General features: G+C 41.6%; 1 protein-coding gene and 1 non-coding gene across 2 annotated transcripts in view; both read left to right on the forward strand.

Moving 5' to 3' along the window:
• Positions 1 to 19,503, forward strand: part of LOC102495607 (E3 ubiquitin-protein ligase RNF103) — a 111,045-nt gene that overhangs the window by 78,513 nt on the left and 13,029 nt on the right. The gene's annotated exons all lie outside the window — the stretch shown is intronic.
• On the forward strand, positions 17,633 to 17,740 carry LOC114006137 (U6 spliceosomal RNA). The gene has a single exon (XR_003547900.1). It is a non-coding gene; the product is annotated as a U6 spliceosomal RNA (small nuclear RNA).

Genomic DNA, 19,503 nt, shown 5'->3' on the forward strand with positions numbered 1-19,503 from the left:
GGATTGCGGCGTGACCATCCCCCCGGGGGGTGATTTCTCGCTTTCTGTCTCTATGTCTCTCTCTGTTTGTCTGGCGAGCGCACGCGCCCTACAGTGAAAATCTCTCCAAAAAAAAAAAGAGCAAACAAATATATGAAAGGATACCCAGTCCTACTAATAACATTCAACATACACTTTAAGGGGCCAGCAGGTGGCACAATGGTTAAGGTGTTGGACGCCCATATGGCTGACTGCAGTTTGTATCCTGGACCAGGCAGCTTAAAAATCATAGCAGGTACATGAACAGGCATGCCCAAAATCCCAAGAGGAGAATGGAGGTGAAAGGACTGCAGCATGGCCATCCCCCTTGGCGGGGGTGGGGGGAGTGGGATGGTGGGGTGGGGGTGATTTCTCACTTTCCCTCTCATTGTCTCTCTCTAGGGACCTCAAGAACCCAATGCAAAAACCTAAATATATATATATGTGTGTGTGTGTACATAAATTAATGAAAAATGCGTGTGTGCATACATGAATGAAAAATGTATATGTGCATACATTAATGAAAGGAGTGTGTGTGTGTGTGTGTGTGTGTGTGTGTGTGGATACCACATCACTATTTCTTTCATTTTTTTCTAACTTCAGTTAGACAGTGCAAATTCAGTCTCCCATCTGTCTGACTACTTTGTGATCCCTCAGTGAAGATGGGGCTTAGGAGAAAGGTGGGGTCCCCACAGTCAGCCATGCTGGCAGAGAACTGTGGTGTCACCAGCAGATAGCCAGGCACCAGCAAGCAGAGCTGCTGGGCTTGGTCCCACAACTGCCTGCACCTCCTGCATCAGCCTTCTTTCTCCCTATTCCTTACATACTCTCAGCAGGGAACAAGGTAACCTCTCTGCAATCTCAGATGCAGGGCTTTTCCCTGGAAGCCCAATTGTGATTTTTCACATGTATACATTAATATATGTACACACATACATACACACATTAAAATTAGAGGATCCCATTTATCCTGTTAGATTGGACAGGGCAGGAGTTGGGGAATCACTGTTTACATTTTGATGTGATTGTTAATTAGTAAAATTGTTAATTAGTAAATTTTTTAGGACATTTTGACTTCAAAATTTAAATATATACCTTATTTTATATAGAAATATATCCTCAAGTGGGGACCAGCAGGTGATGTGGTGGTTAAGGCACTGGACTCCCACATCGTGGACCTTGGTTCGAGTGTCGAACCTGGTGGCTTGCTTTCTCACTTTCCTTCTCGCTCTCCTCTCTATCTGCCTATCTCTGGTGAATGCACGTGTATCATAGCAAACAAAATAATAATAATAATAAAATTAATAAATAATAATTAAAAGAGAAATATATCTTCAAGTCCAAAAGCATTTATTTATGAGAATTTCAATTATGATAGATTTTCCAAATTGGAGTCTAGTAACCCCCAGGGAACTTATTCTGGCATCTGTGAGTTTTCTGTGAGAATTAAAATTTTAATTTGTCTTTTAATATCTTATTATTTTTTTCTTTAATCACTAGAGGGTACATGCATTCACCAGAGAGCGAGCACTCCCCAGTGGGGTGTGGTCTTACTCAATCCCTTCTTTTCCATTTCTACATCCTGATGGGACTTTGAACATAGAATCCCAAGTGCCTGGTATGATTTTCAAGCTACCGGGGCCAGGATTCATTTGTCTTAACCACTAAGCTATGGGGCGAACCTTCATTTAAAAATTTAATATATGTATACTTTGTGTCAGATTATAATTGATTACTTTAATGAGATTTCAATTGCCTATTTGCATTTTTTATTATGACCTCTGCTGCCATATTTAATTGTGACAACCTAGTGTGAAGAGTAAAACCCAACTTACTGTATAAATGACCTTGACAAGTGAGTCTTATCTGATGCGAAGATTTTTGGCCATCTTAATTGAACAAAATGGGAAGGAGTCACCAGACAGACACAGGCAGTGCAGAGACACATGGTTCTTCAGCGTTTTGCCTGCAGCATTACCCACGTTTTTAGTGGTGTTTAGTTTCAGCGAATTATCAAATGAAATTTTATGAAGTTAATGTAATTTGTATTGCTATGTTTCATTTTAGTTTTGGATTTATTTTATAATTGTATAAGATAATAAGGAATTTTTACCCAGTTAGTAAAATACAGATCATTAAAGCCAACCATGGAAAGCTGTTGGTAATAGGGGAGCTGTTAACATTTTGTTTTTTCTCAGTAGAGAATTAAATCAGTTAATTATGGTATATTCAGGTTTCTGTATAGTACTCAGCCAGAAGGAAGATGTTAGTGATGAATTATTTAATAAGAAAGCAGGTTTAAGAACAGAATATGTAAATAGATAAGCAAATAGGGCATGTATTTCTGTCAGTGTGAAAATAAACGATAAATGTGTAAACAGAGGTTTGAAAAGATACACTCCCAAACTGTTAACAGAGTTTCTTCTGAGGAGATAAGTTGAATTGAAGGGGGAATTTTTCACCTTTTTTTTTTTTTTCCCCAAAGTTTTTAACCAAAGGGCATGTGTGCTCACTAGAGAACGAGAGAAAGAGAAAGAGAGAAATCAACTCCCATGGGGGAGTGGCCATGTCACAATCCTTTCTCCTCCATTTTCCTTTTGGGATTTTGGGCATGTGTACACATGGGCCTGGTGTGATTTTTCAAGCCACCAGGTCTGGGACTTATTTGAATTTTGGTCGACCATGTGGAGTCCAGTGCCTTTACCACCATGCTACCTGCTGGCCCCTCACTTTTTATTCTAATGTGTACTTCTGTATTGTTTGAATCCCTCTATATTGTTTTTAACATCTTACTATGGAAAAAGTGATGTTTAAATTTACTTGTTTCGTTAGAGCAAGTGATAGAGACAGAGAGAGACAGACCGGCATTCTTTTTTTGGAGAGGTTTTCACTATAGGGCGCGTGCACTCGCCAGCCAGACAGAGAGAAACAGAGAGACAGAAAACGAGAAATCACCCCCCAGGGGGGACAGCCATGCCACAATCCCTTCTCCTCCATTCTCCTCTCGGGATCCTGGGCACACACGCACACGCGCCCGGCGTAAGTTTTAAGCCACCGGGTCCAGGATGCGAACCGCGGTTGACTACGTGGGAGTCCAGCGACATAGCCATTACGCTAACTGCTGGTCCCAAGACCGGCATTCTTGACAGGGTCTTTTCATGCTGCAATCCCTTCCCTCCAGCCCTTCAGCTGATCAGGATCTTGGTACATGTGTGTAACATGTTTCAGATCAAGATTCAATCCAGCAGCTGGCCACATGGCTTCCAGCGCTGCAAAGCAGCATGCTACTACCTGCACCATGGTGGCTGGACCTCACTGTGGAAAACTTTAAACATGCAGAAGTAGAGTGAATAGTTTAATGAATCCCTGTGCACCTGTCACCCAGTTTAAACGGTTGTCAGCTTTTGACTGGTTTTACTTCATATGTATTCCCAACTCATCCCTGTATTTTCCCCTGAGAATCTAGGATAATCACCCTGTTCTAACTTCATTGAAATTTTCTTTTGTTTCTTGCAATGTTTTTTATATTTCTTTCTCCCAGTCATCTCTTCTCCCCTGTTGCTCCTTCTCTCCCTCTTTTTGGAGAGATTTTTGCTGTAAGGCATGTGTGATTGCCAGAAAGACAGAGAGAGGGACTGTGAGAGGGACTGTGAGAGGGAAAGTGAGGAATCACCCCAGGGGGATGGCCACACCTTATTCCCTTCTCCTGCATTCTCCTCTTGGGATTCTGGGCACATATACACATGCTCCTGGCGGGAGTTTCAAGCCATCAGATTCAGGACTCTAACTGCGGTCAGCCATGTGGGAGTCCTGCACCTTAACAACTATGCCACCTGCTGGCCCTACTCTTCCTCTCTCTCTCTCTCTCTCTCTCTCTCTCTCTCTCTTTCTCGCCGCTAAAGAATTTTATTTATAATTGCATTTACTGACAGCATCCAACTTTCCCTAGTCCCCAACTTAGGCCTCTACCCAGTGGCCCTCACTTTGTTGTTTTTAAAGAATGATTTTATTAAAAATTAATTAATTAATTAATTAATTAAAATTTGGCCAGAGAGGGACAGAGTATGAGAGAGAGAGAGAGAGAAAGTGAGAAAGCATAAAGAATTTTATTTATAATTGCATTTACTGACAGCATCCAACTTTCCCTAGTCCCCAACTTAGGCCTCTACCCAGTGGCCCTCACTTTGTTGTTTTTAAAGAATGATTTTATTAAAAATTAATTAATTAATTAATTAATTAAAATTTGGCCAGAGAGGGACAGAGTATGAGAGAGAGAGAGAGAGAAAGTGAGAAAGCAAACCAACAGGTCCAGGACTGGGCCCTCAGTTGGCTATATGGGAGTTCAGCACCCTTCACCACACCACCTGCCAGCCCTGCCCTCACTTTGTTTTAAGATACTCCTTTATGGGACTAACATACAGCATAATAGTTACGTTGCTGGACTCTCACATAGTCAACCATGGTGCGAATCCTGAACTCGGCAGCTTGAAACTCAAGTCGGGCTCATGTATGTGCGTTGCCAAAAATCCCAGGAAAAGAATGAAGGAGAAGGGATTGTGGCATGGCCATCCTCCCTGGGCAGTGATTTCTTGCTTTCTGTCTCTGTCTCTCTAGCAAGCGCACTCTTTAAGGAGGAGGAGTGGGCAGGGAAGAGAGAGAAAAGGAGAGAGAGAGGGAAGGAAGAAGGTAGGCAAGACTTCATTAAGTATAGAAACTTCTTCAGTCTTTTTAGGCAGACAGACTGAGCTGCAAAAAGCAGAATGTTAACTCATTTAGTAAATATGTGTGTGTGTGTGTGTGTGTGTGTATCTGTGGTTTTTGTGTGTGTGTGTGTGCGCGCACGCGTGCTTTTTTAAAATTCTTTTCTTTTCCCTTCAGTCTTTTGTTCTTATTATGTGGCAGATAAACTGCAGGGCCCTGTCAACCTATAATGGAAGGCTGAGGCAAAATAAATAAAGCAAAAGAGTTTATTTGGGCTAAGATGAGAATGATTACCTGGTTATCACAATATTTAGGTTGCCCTGAATAATGCATGCTGAGGTCTTAGAGATTTCAGGGTGGTTTTAAAGGCAAAAACGCCAAATGGGGCAAGGAATAATCAGGTCTTATGTTGTTCAAGAGCTATGGCAGGGGGTCTTGCACAGCAGCAGTTGACTGAATCCTCGATGGGGGAGCAGGGTGATCTCATAGTCATTTGGGCCAGCATGGGAGTCAGTGGGTTGGCCACATTATTATAACTACTAATTAAAAGTAAGGAATTTATTAGGGCAATAAGGACCAAATAACCAAAAAAAGTCAAGTGAATATTGATGGCATCCTGAACTATTTTAAATGCCTTATCTTGGAGGTCCAGAACTCAGTTCTATGTTTGATCACTCTCTGCATGCCCAAGTTCATTTTCTTTCATAAGCCTTTCAAGTGCCATTTTGAAACAAAATGGGCTGTTTGATTTTTCCATTTCACAGCATTAGGGTTAAAATTGTGAGCACTATGGGCTCAGTCACTGCCCTCTAGATATGGAGTGAAGAGGAGGTAAACGACTGGGTTGACCCTGTAGCACATGGGTTAGGCACTGTGCAAAGGGAGCAGGCTCCCTCATGTTTGAATTCTGACCCTGGTGGTAACACACTAGGCATTTGTTGCTTATGCCCAGGATCCTAACAGGATTGAGAATTGGAGGAAAAATGATTGTTATGTGAACAAGCTCCATTGTGAGGTGCTTTTTCTCTCTCCATTAAATAAAGAAAAGATTTTTTTTAAGTTTTAAGTAATGCATTTAATAATTACATATGTAGATATTTGTAAGTACAAACTGTGATATGCACTAGGAGACTGTAGACGGGGAATGTAGAATGGAAGATAGCTCCTTGCAGGCACTGCTGAAATATGAAAGTTGAGCAATTAAGTGTGGAGGTGAGGGGAGGATGTTCCCATTGAGTAGTCGGCATGTGCAAAGTCCCTGGGGTCAGAAAGAACTGCATTCACAACACTGAGGGAGGTCTAGGAGGTTGGGGTACTGAGCATGAGGGGTAATGACTGGAGAGATAAGCAGGGAGGTTGAGACAGTTTTCACAGCTGCTAGGAGAACAAGAGTTCTCCGAGTTCAGAGGAGACACACTGTAGCCATGGTACAGATAAAGTGCAAGGGAAGTTCAGAGGAAAAGTATTCTGGGGAGAATAAGGGAGGCATCTGAGTAGAGGGTTGAGGTGCTCAAAGGCACAGGTGAAATATGTCAGGCTGTTCAGGAAACAGTTTGACAGGAGTGCGTGAAGGGGCGTAGTGGGAGGTAAAGCTTGAAAGGTAAGTTGGAGTCAAGAGTTCTGAGAGTAGACCTAAGGAATTCTCATTTCACTCTGTGGACAGTGGGGAGCTTTGGTACATTTTAAACACAGACTGCAGGTACAGGGAGGTACTGATGCAGCAAGTTGGGAGCAGTGGGACCTGGGAGGTGTTGGGGAGCTTCTGCGTAGATTAGTCTAATAGGAATGGAGCAGAAGAGAGGACATTGTGAACTGTCCTGGACGCAGAGTAAGTGGGACTGAGTGAAGATTTAAATAAGCCTGAGGTGCCTCAAGCCATTGAGCCTGAAAGGATTGCAGTGCCATTAAAAGACACTGGAAACAGGGAGAGACTGACCAGACTAGTTCTGTGAGTCCAGTGGCTCATTGATTCACCCTGCTTTCCCAGTGCCTCATACCCCCTGCTGGCAGGAAGGGTCCCCAGAGAGGGTTGTTGAGGGGATTTATCATAGAATGTTGCTTGTGGGAGATTAAATACAACAGAGGAGGTACCAGGAGAGAACCTAGGGCAGGGCAGAACAGAAGAGTCAACATTCTGGGAGTGGAAAAAAAGAGAAAACTAGAAATAATGTAGGCAGAGTTCTTGAGAGGTCTTTGTCTATCTTGTCCACCATGTTGCTGCTTTGAAAAGCTGCCAGTTGACAAAGTCATTCCTTCTCCTTAGGATGCCCCTATTAAAATGGAGATGGCCTTGGAAAGGTAATATGTGAAGCCTTGTCAGCTATTAATATATTGTCACAGTTAGATGCTTTGCAGGTGACAGCTTTCTGACAGCAACTCCTTGCAGAATAAGACAGATGATGAGTATGTTTTTATAGGGGAGAAGGTTAAGGAAGAGGCTTAAAGGTGGGGTAGGAAATAGAATTATCATATTATTCTGCAGTTCCTCTTCTGGGTGTATACCCAAAAGAAGTGAAGGGAGGGGACTCAAACAGGTATTTGTAAACCGATGTTCATAGCATTATTCACAGTAGCCAAAAGGTAGAAAGAAACATGATCATCGATGGATAGATAAACAAAATGTGGTATATACATACTGTAGAATATTATTTAGTCAGGGCCAGCCCTGTAGCTTAGTGGTTAAGGGAGCCAGATCCCACATGGCCGACTGCTGTTCGAATCCTGGTCCTGGTGGCTTGAAAAATATGCTGATGTGTGTGTGCGTGCCCAAAATACCAATGGGCCGGAGAGATGGAGAAGGGATTGAGGTGTGATCATGCCCCATTGGGGAATGCTTTGTCTCATTTTTATGTCTCCAGTAAATACATGCATCTTCTGGCAGTTGAAAAAAAAATTATTTAGCCTTACGCCAGCAGGAAATTCTGTCACGTGCTACAAGATGGATGAACCTTGTAGACATTACAGTAAATGAAATAAGCTAAACACAAAGGACAAACAACTGATGATTCCACTTACATAGGATATCCAGAGGAGGCAAATTTGGAGAAAAGTAGAATGGGTAGGTTGCCAAGAGTAAAGAGGAGGGAAATGGGAAGTTAAGAGTTTAATGGGTACACGGTTTCAGTTTGGGAAGATGAGAAAAGTTCTAGGGAGGGATAGTGGTGAGGGCCTCACAACAGTGTGAATGTACCTAATTGACCTGCACACTTAAAATGGCTAAAATGATCACTTTTATGTCATGTGTATTTTGGTTAAAGTAATAAGCTTTATGTCACGTAAGTGTTACTATTGGAAAATAAAGTGGGGCAGGCCTGGGAGTTGAGCTGTTGTAGGGTCCTGGGTGGCAGAGACTGCATGAGGCTCTAAGCCCTTGGACTGGAGAGGAAAGTCAAGGACGGGAAGATGCTAAAAAGGGGGGCCTGGAGAGCAGCACGGCTGCCTGCCTACCTTTGTTTTGTTTCCCTGTGTTCATTGGGGTACTTGGATATGTGTTTGCTAGGTACGGATCTTTGGAGTAAACATGATGTCCGAAATCATACCCAATTTTTTTTTTTTTTATTTTTTATTGAGAGATTTTCACTGTAGGGCGCGTGCACTCGCCAGACAGACAGAGAGAGACAGAGAGACAGAAAGCGAGAAATCACCCCCCAGGGGGATGGTCACGCCGCAATCCCTTCTCCTCCATTCTCCTCTCAGGATCTTGGGCACGCACGCACACACGCCCAGCGTGAGTTTTAAGCCACCGGGTCCGGGACGCGAACCGCGGTCGACTACGTGGGAGTCCAACGACATAGCCATTATGCTAACTGCTGATTCCCAGTACCCAATTTTTTAATCAAAACAGATTTTTCATAACTTTTTAAGTACTGTTTTTCCTAATTACCAGAGAGTACATGCATTTGCCAGTGAGAGAGCTGAGGAAAGCACTCTCCAGCATGGTCGTGCCGTAATCCTTTCTTCTCCATTTCTCTTTCCTGTCAGGATTTGGGTTTGCATGCACACGTGCCCAGCGTGTTTCTCAAGCCATCAGGGCTAGGATTTGAACTTTGGTCAGCCACATGGGATCCAGCTCCCTAAACCACCAGACTGTAGTGCTGCTCTTCGTATTGGCTTATAGGAAATTTCTATGTGAAAATGTGTCATGACTTTTCTGACAACCCAGTATTTTTATATTTTGAACTTAAAAGTGATATCTTCTTGTTAAAATAATACTACAGAGGGACCAGCAGATGGTGTAAAGGTTACACTGCTGGACACCCACATGGCTGACTGAGGTTCAAGTCCTGGACCTGATAGCTTGAAAATCATGCCGGGTGCACATGTATGAATGCCTAAGATCTCGCTAACTGCTGGTCCCAACATTAAATGAAATTTTTAAAGGGAATAAATAAGACCAACCTGTGGCCTGGGGGTTAAGGTGGCTGGATCCCACATGGCTAACTGCATGGTTTGAATCCCAGACTTGATGGCTAAATAAACACACTGGGTTTGTGTGCGGAAGTACCAAAATCCCGACGGGAGGGAGAGGTGGAGAAAAAAGGATTGTGGTGTAACCATGCTTTATGGAGGGTGCTTTTTCAGTTTCTCTCTCTCTTTTTCTCTGTCTCTCTCCAGGGAGTACACATGTCCTCTGGCAAATTTTTTAAAAAGGTGAGGGAGGGAGGGGGAACATCTACCTTTCTGACATATTGATTTGTTTCATATTTCATTATAGTGTCTATTCACATGAATATTTATTTTATCCTCTGTAAATATAGTGTGAGAACACACCATTGGCATTAAGTGAGAGTGTCACTGAACAAAAGGGGTCCGTTGTCTGATACACACAGAAACCAGTCAATGGCATCAGGTCTTGAAGTAAGAAAGTTCTATTGTATACCACACTCCAGTCAGCAACGAGACCAGAACAAACTCAATTCTACCTCCCAGATCACAAGGGAGAACAGGCTATAGAGGAGTATGCAGGAAGGGGTATGCTGCAGGTCTTTGGCTAGCGCAGAATCAGTTGGCCTAAGGGCTTTTTCAGAGCTGCAGGTTCTCTTACCCAGACTGTAACAATTTAGGGCACCCACCATTTCTGATCTTGCTCCTATCAAACTAGGGCCTTTCTTTTTGACTTGTTGAAACTAGCATTTTCATTCTCCCCTGAGGTGGGGTTAATTTTAGGTCACTTAACCCACTTGAGGACTTGTGTCTGGCAGGTAAGCCTACATAGTAACAGTACAGGCTTTTCCTCTTAGGCTAATTTTAGCTGATGTCAGTGACACCACGCAGTAGTCTCTAGAATATTTTTTTTTGTCTTGAAATATCATTTGATGTCCTTTTCAATTTCCTTTTTAAGGTTTTCATAGTTTTCCTTGTAGAAGTCTTTGACTTCCTTGGTTAGTTTTATTCCTAAGTATCTTATACTTCTTGTGGCTATGGTAAATGGAATTACATTCTTTACTTCTGTCTCTGCTTGCTGTTTGTATATAGAAATGTATAGATTTTTATAAGTTAATTTTGTATCCTGCCACTTTACTGTGTACATTTATTACTTCAGGAAGGTTTTTCATGGATACTATTGGGTCTTCTGTATATACAATCATGTCATCTGCAAACAGAAATAATTTCAGCTCTTCTTCCCTATTGGAATGCCTTTTATTTCCTCCTCTTGTCTGATCACATTGGCTAGAACTGCCAGTACTTTCAGCATAATGTTAGCTAAAGGTTTTTTAAATATACAACTTTTATTATGCTGAGAATTGGTCCTTCTATGCCAATTCTAAAATTACAGTATACGTTCTTCACAGATCTAGAAAAGACAATCATAGAATTTATCTGGAACCATATAAGACCCCATTATGCTAAAGCCATCATCCTGTGCGAGAAGACTGGAGTAGGTAGCATCTCACTCCCTGACCCAAAAATACATTACAAAGCCATGATCATCAAAACAGCATGATATTGGCACAAAAATAGACATGAGGACCAATGGAACAGAGTAGAAACTCCATAAATAAATCCCAAAACATACAGCCAAGTCATCTTTGACAAAGGGTACCAGTCAATCCAGTGGGAAAAGGGAAACCTCATTAGCAAATGGTGTTGGAAAAACTGGGTATCTACCTGCAGAAAAATTAATCTGAACCCATATCTGTCACCATTAACAAAAATCAACTCAAAGTGGATCAAAGATCTAAACCTAATTCCACAAACTATAAAACTACTCATGGAAAACACTAGGGAAATTCTGGGAGACATTGGAGTAGGCAAAGACTACTAAAGCATAGGCAATAATCCCCAAAATAGATAGGTGGAATTACTTCCATCAGATTAAAGAGTTTCTGCACAGCAAAGGACACTATAATTATTGTGAATCAATAACCCTAGGAATTGGAGAGAATATTTGTTAACTATGCTTCAGATAAGGGACTGATAACGAGAATACACAGGAAATTCAAGCAGTTTACCTGGAATAAAATGATTAACCCAATTAAAAGATGGGAAAATGAGCTAAATAAACAACTCTCTAAAGAAGACATAAGAACGGCCAAAAATCATCTGAAAAAATGTTCAACATCCCTCATTATAAGGGAGATGCAGATCAAAATCACAATGAGATACCACCTAACTCCAGTCAGACTGGTGGAGATTAAAAAAATAAATGATGATAAGTGCTGGAGGGGATTTGGTGAAAGAAAAACACTCCTACACTTTTGGTGGGAATATAAATTGGTTCAACCGCTGTGGAGAAGGACCCTGGAATTTGATAGAAAGTGGACGAATATGGAAGATTGTTGCTGAGTGAAGCAAGTCAGACTATGAAAGAGAGACATTGCATGTCTCCACTTAACATATACCAACTGTCTGCACTCTATGGTAGAGACCGAAATACTGGAAAACATGAAAGTATTAAAAATCGTAATGGACACCAGAGACAAAGTAGATAGGGAGTAGGAGAGGGGAAGAGCATAGGAAATTTGGGGGGGAAATGGAGAGGTAATACACTTGTGGGGCACAGATAAGGTTTATTATCTGTTGATGAGGATGTGTATAGTGGTCTCAATTGGGCTGGGCTGAGGTGTATATCATGTTGGGTAAAGTCTCTTCACAATCTCGATGTATAGCGATTTAATAAATGAATAATAATTTTAAAACTATTACTTCACAATAATTTGATTTTCTGCATAGAGCCTAAAGTGGGTTAGAGTAGTGAATAGTTTAGAATGATTCTGCATGCACGTTAGGTCCATCTACTGGATAGGTTTGCTTATTCTGCAGATAAAGGAGGCTCACCTGGATTTAGTCAGTCTTCCTCTAGTTCTTCTAGAATTTTAAAGCCCTGTCCCTATAGCAAGCTAGATCATCAAGAAGCACCTTCACAGCTTCACCAGTTTTGCTGAACTGTTTTCATAGCATTCCTTTTTTTTTTTTTAATAATGGATTAGAAACAGTTCTATGAAAATTATTTCTCATGTCTTCTATTCAATTACTGGTAGTTTAGAATCTGCCATACTGTATTCCTTAATATAAAAAGCCAAGGAAGAAATTTATTTTTAGAACTTAATGTTGGAAAAAAGATTGATCTTTCTCGGTGGAAACAGTGTGGCCCTACAGTGAGTGTGCTACAACCCGGAACATTGTTCATCTTTGTGCCTTCGTGGTTGAGGTGCCCAAAGCTGAATTTAGTCTCGGTTGCAGAACTTCTGTTAGCCCGGATCAGTGATTCCCAACAGGGGCATTTTTACCCCTTAGAGAGCATTTGGCAGTGTTTGGAGACATTTTTGATGGTCATAACTGGGGGGAAAGGGAGAAGCAAGTTTTGTTGCTGCTGATATCTACTGGGTAGAAACTAGGGAGGCTGCTAAGCTTCCTAGAATACATAAGATCTCCTCTGACAAAGGGATTATTCAGCCCATACTGTCAGTACTGGTGGTTGAGAAACTGTGGCCCACTTTATGGAATCAACTCACCTTTTTGACCTTTTGTATTTGTTTTATTGTACCTGTCATATGTCTTTTTAGTTTTTTGCTATTGGGTGCATGTGCTTGCCAGAGGGGGTGAGGAGAGTGAGAAATCATCCCCCGGGGTCCCTTCTCCTCTTGGGATTCTGGGCACATAAGCACATATGCCTGACACAGTTTTTGTTTGTTTGTTTTCGAGAGATTTTTGCTATAGGGTGCGTGTGCTCGCGGAAAGACAGAAAGCAAGAAATTACCCCTCGGGGGGATGGCCATGCCTCAATCCGTTCTCCTTGGTTCTCCTCTTGGGATCTTGGACACGCACACACATGTGCCCAGCATGAATTTAAACCACTGGGTCCACGACTCGAACTGTGGTCGACTACATGGGAGTCCAACAACATAGCCATTACACCAACTGCTGGTCCCAAGAGTACATATTTTCTTATACTCTTTTTCATCCCATAATTGTAATCGACAGTCTTTGAGTCGATTTTAAAAACTGTATGCACCGTCAGTCTAGTTTGTGAATGTGTTATCCCCCAGGCCCTTGCTACCAGTTAGCTGCTGTTGATGCCATTTTTAATACTGTGTTTTTGTTTTTGATTTTTTTTAGAGACATTTTTGCTGTAGGGCACATGGTCTCACTGGAGACACAGAGAGGGAGAAAGTGAGAAATCACCACCCAGGGGGAATGACTATGCTGCAGTCCCTTCTGTTCCATTCTTCTCAGGATTTTGGGCATGCATGCACACATGCCTGGCATGAGTTTCAGGCTACCAGGTCTGGGACTTGAACCGTGGTCAACCATGGTCATCCAGTACCACAACCACTATGCCACTGCTGACCTCTGTTTTTGATTTTTTAATTTAACTATAATTCCCCAAAAAGTCTGGGATAGATAGAAAAAGTTCTTTTGTATTTGCTTTTATTATTGGAATCCAGGTTCTTGGCAGAATATTTCAAAATCACTGTTTCTTGCATATACTAATTATAAAAATAAGTATTTAGCTAACTTCACTTCCATCTCTGGTTATTTTATTCTAATACAATATAATATTTATAGCAAAAATTGTTTCTATATGTGTAATATCCCTTTCTTCCCATTTTTATCTGGGGCAGACATGGGAATGTAATGTTGCTTTATGTTTTTATGCTATTCTCTAAGTTAAAAATGTTTTGTTGTTTTTATTTATTTGTTTATTTTTGGAGAGATTTTTGCCTATAGGGCATGTGCGTATACCACAGAGACAGAAAGAAGTGAGAAATCACCCCCCCCCAGGAGGGATGGTCCCCCAAATTCCTTCTCCTCTCGGGATTTTGGACACACACACACACACACACACACAAACACGCAAACACACACACATGCCCATTATGAGTTTCGGGTCCAGGACTCAAACCTCAGCCAGCCATGTGGAAATCTAGTACCTCAATCACCATTCAATCTTCTGGCTCCCCAATTTTTTTTTTTTTTTTGAAATTTAGATCTTTATTTTGAGAAAATTATAGATTCACATGCATGCAGAAATAATAAACAGATTCTGTACCCTTCACCCAGTACCCCACCACCACCACCGCCATGGAAAGATCTTGCAAAACTGAGTACATCATTACATCCAGGATATTGTCACTGATGGAGTCAGTGCAGTCGAGCTGCAGGACTTTTCTGTCAAGGCAAGGATCCCTTGCCCTTCTTATGAACACATACCTTCATTCCCGTCTTCACTCCTTCCTAATCCCTGAAAATCACAAATCTGTTTATTGTTGTTAGTTTTGTTTTTTAGTTTGTTAGAGGGTATGTATACTCACCAGAGAGAGAAAAGGAAAGTGAGAAAGCACCCCCTGTGGGAAGCAGTCACATTGTAATCCCTTCTCTCCTCCATTTCTCCTTTGGGATTTTGGGCAGTTGCATGCCTGGTGTGTTTTTCAAGCCACCAGGTCCCAGACTTAAATCGTGCTTTCGGCCACGTGAAGTCCAGGCATCTTAATCACTGTGCCACTAGCTGGCCTCTGTGCTTTACTTCTGTAGTTAAGCCATTTCAAGAATGTTACTAAATGGAATCTCATATTAGGTAACCTCTGGGGGTTGGCCTTTATCATTCAACATAATTCTCTGGAAATTAACCCAAGTTTTTTTGTGTCAGTTGTTTATTTCTTTTTGTTGCCGAATAGCATTCCACGATATGGAACTGCCACTGTTTGTTTAACCGTTCATTGCAGGACTTCTGGGTTGTTTCTGGTTATTGGCTAGTATGCATAGAGTTGCTATCAGGGTACTTAGATTTTTTACATGCACACACATCTTCATTCCCTTGGGGTAAACACCCAGTGAAACAATTGCTATATTTTATGGTTGCACATAAGGAATTGTCAAACTGCTGTCCAGAAAGGCTGTACCATTTTTTGGTATTAATTATTTTATAATTTTTTACTTATCAGTGGCTGATAGGATTTGAGCAGATTTATGCTAAAAGTTGCACTTGGCTAGTGGCTGGATCATGCACTACAGGGTCAGGAGTGGTCAGGAGTGGTGCCCTATCCTCCCTCTGACCTGGAGGGGGTTCTCTAATGCCCTCCTCTCTGTTAGTTCCCCTCTCCTTTTCTTTGCTCACCCTTATAGCTTAGGGAGGTCCTGAAAAGCTCTACTGTGGGTATCCTCAGATGGAGCAGGTAGCCACTTCCTACACCCTGAGTCTGAGGAGAGGGAGAATGTAGACCTGCCAGCCAGTCAGGGGGAGAGTCCAGATTCCTCAGGCACTGTGAGGGTTTCTTTTGCGTACCACATTATGATGGGAGTGGGGGGATATACAGAGTTCTTGGTCTCCATTTGTGGTAGATATCTTCAGTCGTTGGGGGTATTCATCCTGTGTCTCCCCATCACAGGAAGCTCTTCTGTGTTCTTACAGGGCTGTGGACACCACAGCCTGGTTCTGAATGTAACCTAAGCTCCACCTGCATGTTGGCTCTCAAGATGGGTCAGAGCTCTTGGAGCCTGGGATAGGGGTGGGTTGGAGGGTTCAGTGTTTCCTCCGACATACTTCTGTGTACTGCCCTACGGATGTGTGTTAGCTCTGTGCCAGTTTCATTGCTCTTCTGCAGGAGGGGGATGCTGGATTCCAAAGTGGGAGTATGGAATTTTAAAAAAAATTATTTAGTTTTATTTGTTACTATTTATTAATTTGACTAGAAAGAGAAAGAGGGCAAGAGAGAGAGGGGAAAGTGAGAAGGCAAGCCTCCAGGTCCAGGACTTGAACCGTGTTTGGCCATGTGGGCATCCAGTTCCTTAACTACCACCTTGCCTGCTGTCCCCTCCTCCTTTTTAATTATTGGGAGTATGGAATTTGACCTTTCAGAGGAGAGTTCCTCTGCCTTTTCCCTCATTGTGGGGAGGGCTCGGAAGCATCCCAAGTTCAGATGACTGACTTCTCTTTTCATTTCCAAGTAGAGATTCAGTGCTCCAGAAGCTTCTGCCGTCTTTTTCTTGCACTTCGTGTCATACTCCACTCCTCTGATAGAAACATAGGCATTTTTTAACTCTGTTGGCATTTTTTCCCATAGAGATGCCATAGTGGTATTTCTAGTTCGCCATCTCGATCCTTCTGCTGACAAAACTGTTAATGAGGCAGATGACTCATTAAAAAAAAAAAAAATGCAGCAGAATGCCTCCTCATCCCTAGAGGACACTCCCTGGTCCCGTCACTGCTTCTGATGTTGCATTTCACATTTTCTGGTTTGTCACAGAGGACTCAGATGAACACCAGATGAAGGGATACACAGGGCAAGTCCAAGAGGGTCCAAGCATGGGAGCGTCTCGGCTGTGCCATTTTAAATTCCCACCAGTCAACATATGAGTGATTCAGGTTTTCTGCATCTTTCCCAGCAATTGGTGTCGTCACTGCTTTTTACTTTAGCCATTATAATAGTTGTGTGGTTCTGATTGGTTTTAATTTGAATTTCCCTAATGGCTAATGATTAGGAACATGTTTTCATGTGCTTATTGGCCATCTGTATCTTCTCTTTGGTGAAATGACATTTCTCTTTTTTTGTCTGTGTTCAGAATTCTCCAAAATAAAAGGTTAAAAATAAATGAATCCTTTCAGGTTTATTTCTGGATTTCAGTTTCTTTTCCTACATCAGTTGCTCTGTTTTTGTCACCAGTATGTGGTGGTTCTACGCCTGTAATTTAAAGCATTGGGAGAACTAGTTGCTATTTGTGGTGATCCCTTCTCCTGCTTTTTGGCATATGAAATTGGTTATTGCTTATTTTTATAAAGAAACGTTTTGGAGTTTTTATGGTCAGTACAAAAAAAGAAAGAAAAATGTCCCAATACTAAATATGTCATTCTGTGTAGGAACACTTGCGTCTTTATAAAACCACCTCAGTGGTGTTTTCTATTTAGATATTCATATATTTAGTATTTTTCCCTCAACTTGTTGTTGTTTTTTTAAAGAGATTTTTGCTATAGGGCATACATGCTCACTGGAGAGAGAAAGAGTTAGAGACAAAAAACAAGAAAACACATTCCAGGGGGGATGGCCATACTGCAATCCCTTCTCCTCGGTATTTTGGGCACACATGCAGACATGCCCAGCATGATTTTCAAACCCCTGGGGTCTGAGACTCAAACTTGGTTGGCCACATGGGATTCCAGCGCCTTAACCACTATGCCACCTGCTGGCCCCCATTTCCCCCTCAGTTTGAATGTGGTAGTTTTCTCTGTTCCCATCAAAATTTGCTCATTGGTTTATTCAATGAATATTTGAGTGTCAGCTATGCCAGACACAGTGCTAAGTACTGAGAATTAATTAGCCCCCCTCCAAATAAAAAGAAATCTAATGCTCTCTTGGATAGCACATATGAGGGATCTGCAAAAGGTTTGTGGAAAATGTATATTATGAAAGAAATGATTCCTGAATTTCAAAAGTTTTTGTATCAAAATTAATTTATATTTTAATCTCATTTATCCATGATCTTTTTAAAGTCTCCTATATACTAAAAGTGGAACAATACTGAGAGGATTAGCATGGCCCTGCCATAAGGATGAATCCAAATTTGTGAAGCATTCCATATTTTTTAAGAAAAGAAATAAAAAGGAACCTACCTAGCCATTGAATCTTCATGCTTTAGAGCTGCAGTGGGGCTTGACACTCCATTCTGAGAGAGGAGCACCTGGAGAGGGCCAAGCTGGAGAAGCCCAGGAGAGGGAGCTCTGCAGAGCTGCCTTTTAGTTTTTGCCATAGGGCGCTTGCACTTGGTGGAGATAGAAAGAGAGAGAGGAAGGGAGAGAGAGAGAGAGAGAGAGAGAGAGAGAGAGAAATCTCCACTTTGGAGCAATAGCCACACCACAGTCCCTTCTCTTCCACACTTTTCTAGAGATTTTGGGCACACACACACCCTGGCATGTTTTTTTTTTTTCAATTGACCGGATCTGGGGCACAAACTGTGCTTTCAGCCATGTGGGATTCAGCTACCTTAACCATCACAGTACTGGCTAGCCTTTAACCATCTTTAAGTGTATAATTCAGTGACATATTCTTTTTTTATCAGTTTATTTTCTGAAAAGTTTATCTCACGAGAGAGAGAGATAGCACCCCCAACAGGCTCCTAATTCAGTGATCTGCCCCCAGCCCCCGCCAGTACCACTTAATGGGTGAGTGCCTGGCATATTTAGGGAAGTCTCCAGATGTGAACTCGAACCTTCCCAAATGAGAGTCCCGTGCCAGAGCATCGTGTTCTCTGTGCCACGGTCTGCTGCCTCAGTGGCATCTTAATTAGCATTTTGATTAAATATAAGATAACACTTTGAATGGTTTGATTTTTAAAGATTGCAGATAGGAATTTCTGTTTCAATCTAACAAATACTTCCTTAACATTTTAGTAATTAACTAAATCATTGTAGATTAATTTATTCAGCAACTGTCTTTTGATTCCACTCTGTGCCCAGCGTCTTGTTAATGCAGCAGGACACAATTACTACCCTAATGCTACTTATATTCTCATATGTAATGTTTTTTTCTTGTTTTCTTTTCTTTTTTCCATGTAGTTTGGTAGTAATACACCATAGCTATTGAGTATGAAACCATTTTGGCCTCAGTAGGTTTGTACAATCTATTTGAAGACAGTTTTAGACTTTTTAAATAGCACCGGAGTTTATTAGAATGTTATAAAGTAACTATGATGAGGTATTTTCTTCAGATTTTAGAATATGTTATGTATATTTTGTAAAATATAGTGAGTGGTATTTTCTTGCACCTCTCATTTCCTGTCCATGCTTTGAGCTGGTTGTCTTGTGCATGGGACATGGGCTGCCCACCAGCACTTAAAAAACAAAAAGTTTATTTATTTATTTAATTCCATTTTTTGTTATTATCATTTTTTAATTTGACTAGAGAGAGACAGAGAAAGAGAAAGCAAGAAAGCAAGCCGCCAAGTTCAGGACTCAAACCATGGTCGGCTATGTGGAAATCCAGCGCCTTTAACCACTGTGCCATGCCACCCGTCGGCCCTCCCATCAGCACTTTTCTCAAAGGCAGTAGCTGACCAGTGAGAGGCAAGGAAGTAGTCATGCATCATAACCAACTTTCATATATCTAGGACAGTCTTAAGATATATTTATAAACAATTTAGCAGTAGCACTTTGTATGTGCATGACAGTTTACAAAGCTCTTTGACATATGTGCCCTGATTCAACCTTAACTAATAAGGAAGACAATAATTAGGAACTAGCAGAGCTGAGGTTCAAACCCACACTCCTCTCCAAGTCCTGTGTGCACTAAACTAGGTAACCTAGGCAGAAAAGCCCAGCTACTCTCAGGTTAGTTTTAGTTTGTTGTGTAG

The sequence above is a fragment of the Tupaia chinensis genome, unplaced genomic scaffold, assembly GCF_000334495.1.
Source record: "Tupaia chinensis unplaced genomic scaffold, TupChi_1.0 Scaffold145741_1, whole genome shotgun sequence".
In the NCBI taxonomy this organism is placed as follows: Eukaryota; Metazoa; Chordata; class Mammalia; order Scandentia; family Tupaiidae; genus Tupaia; species Tupaia belangeri.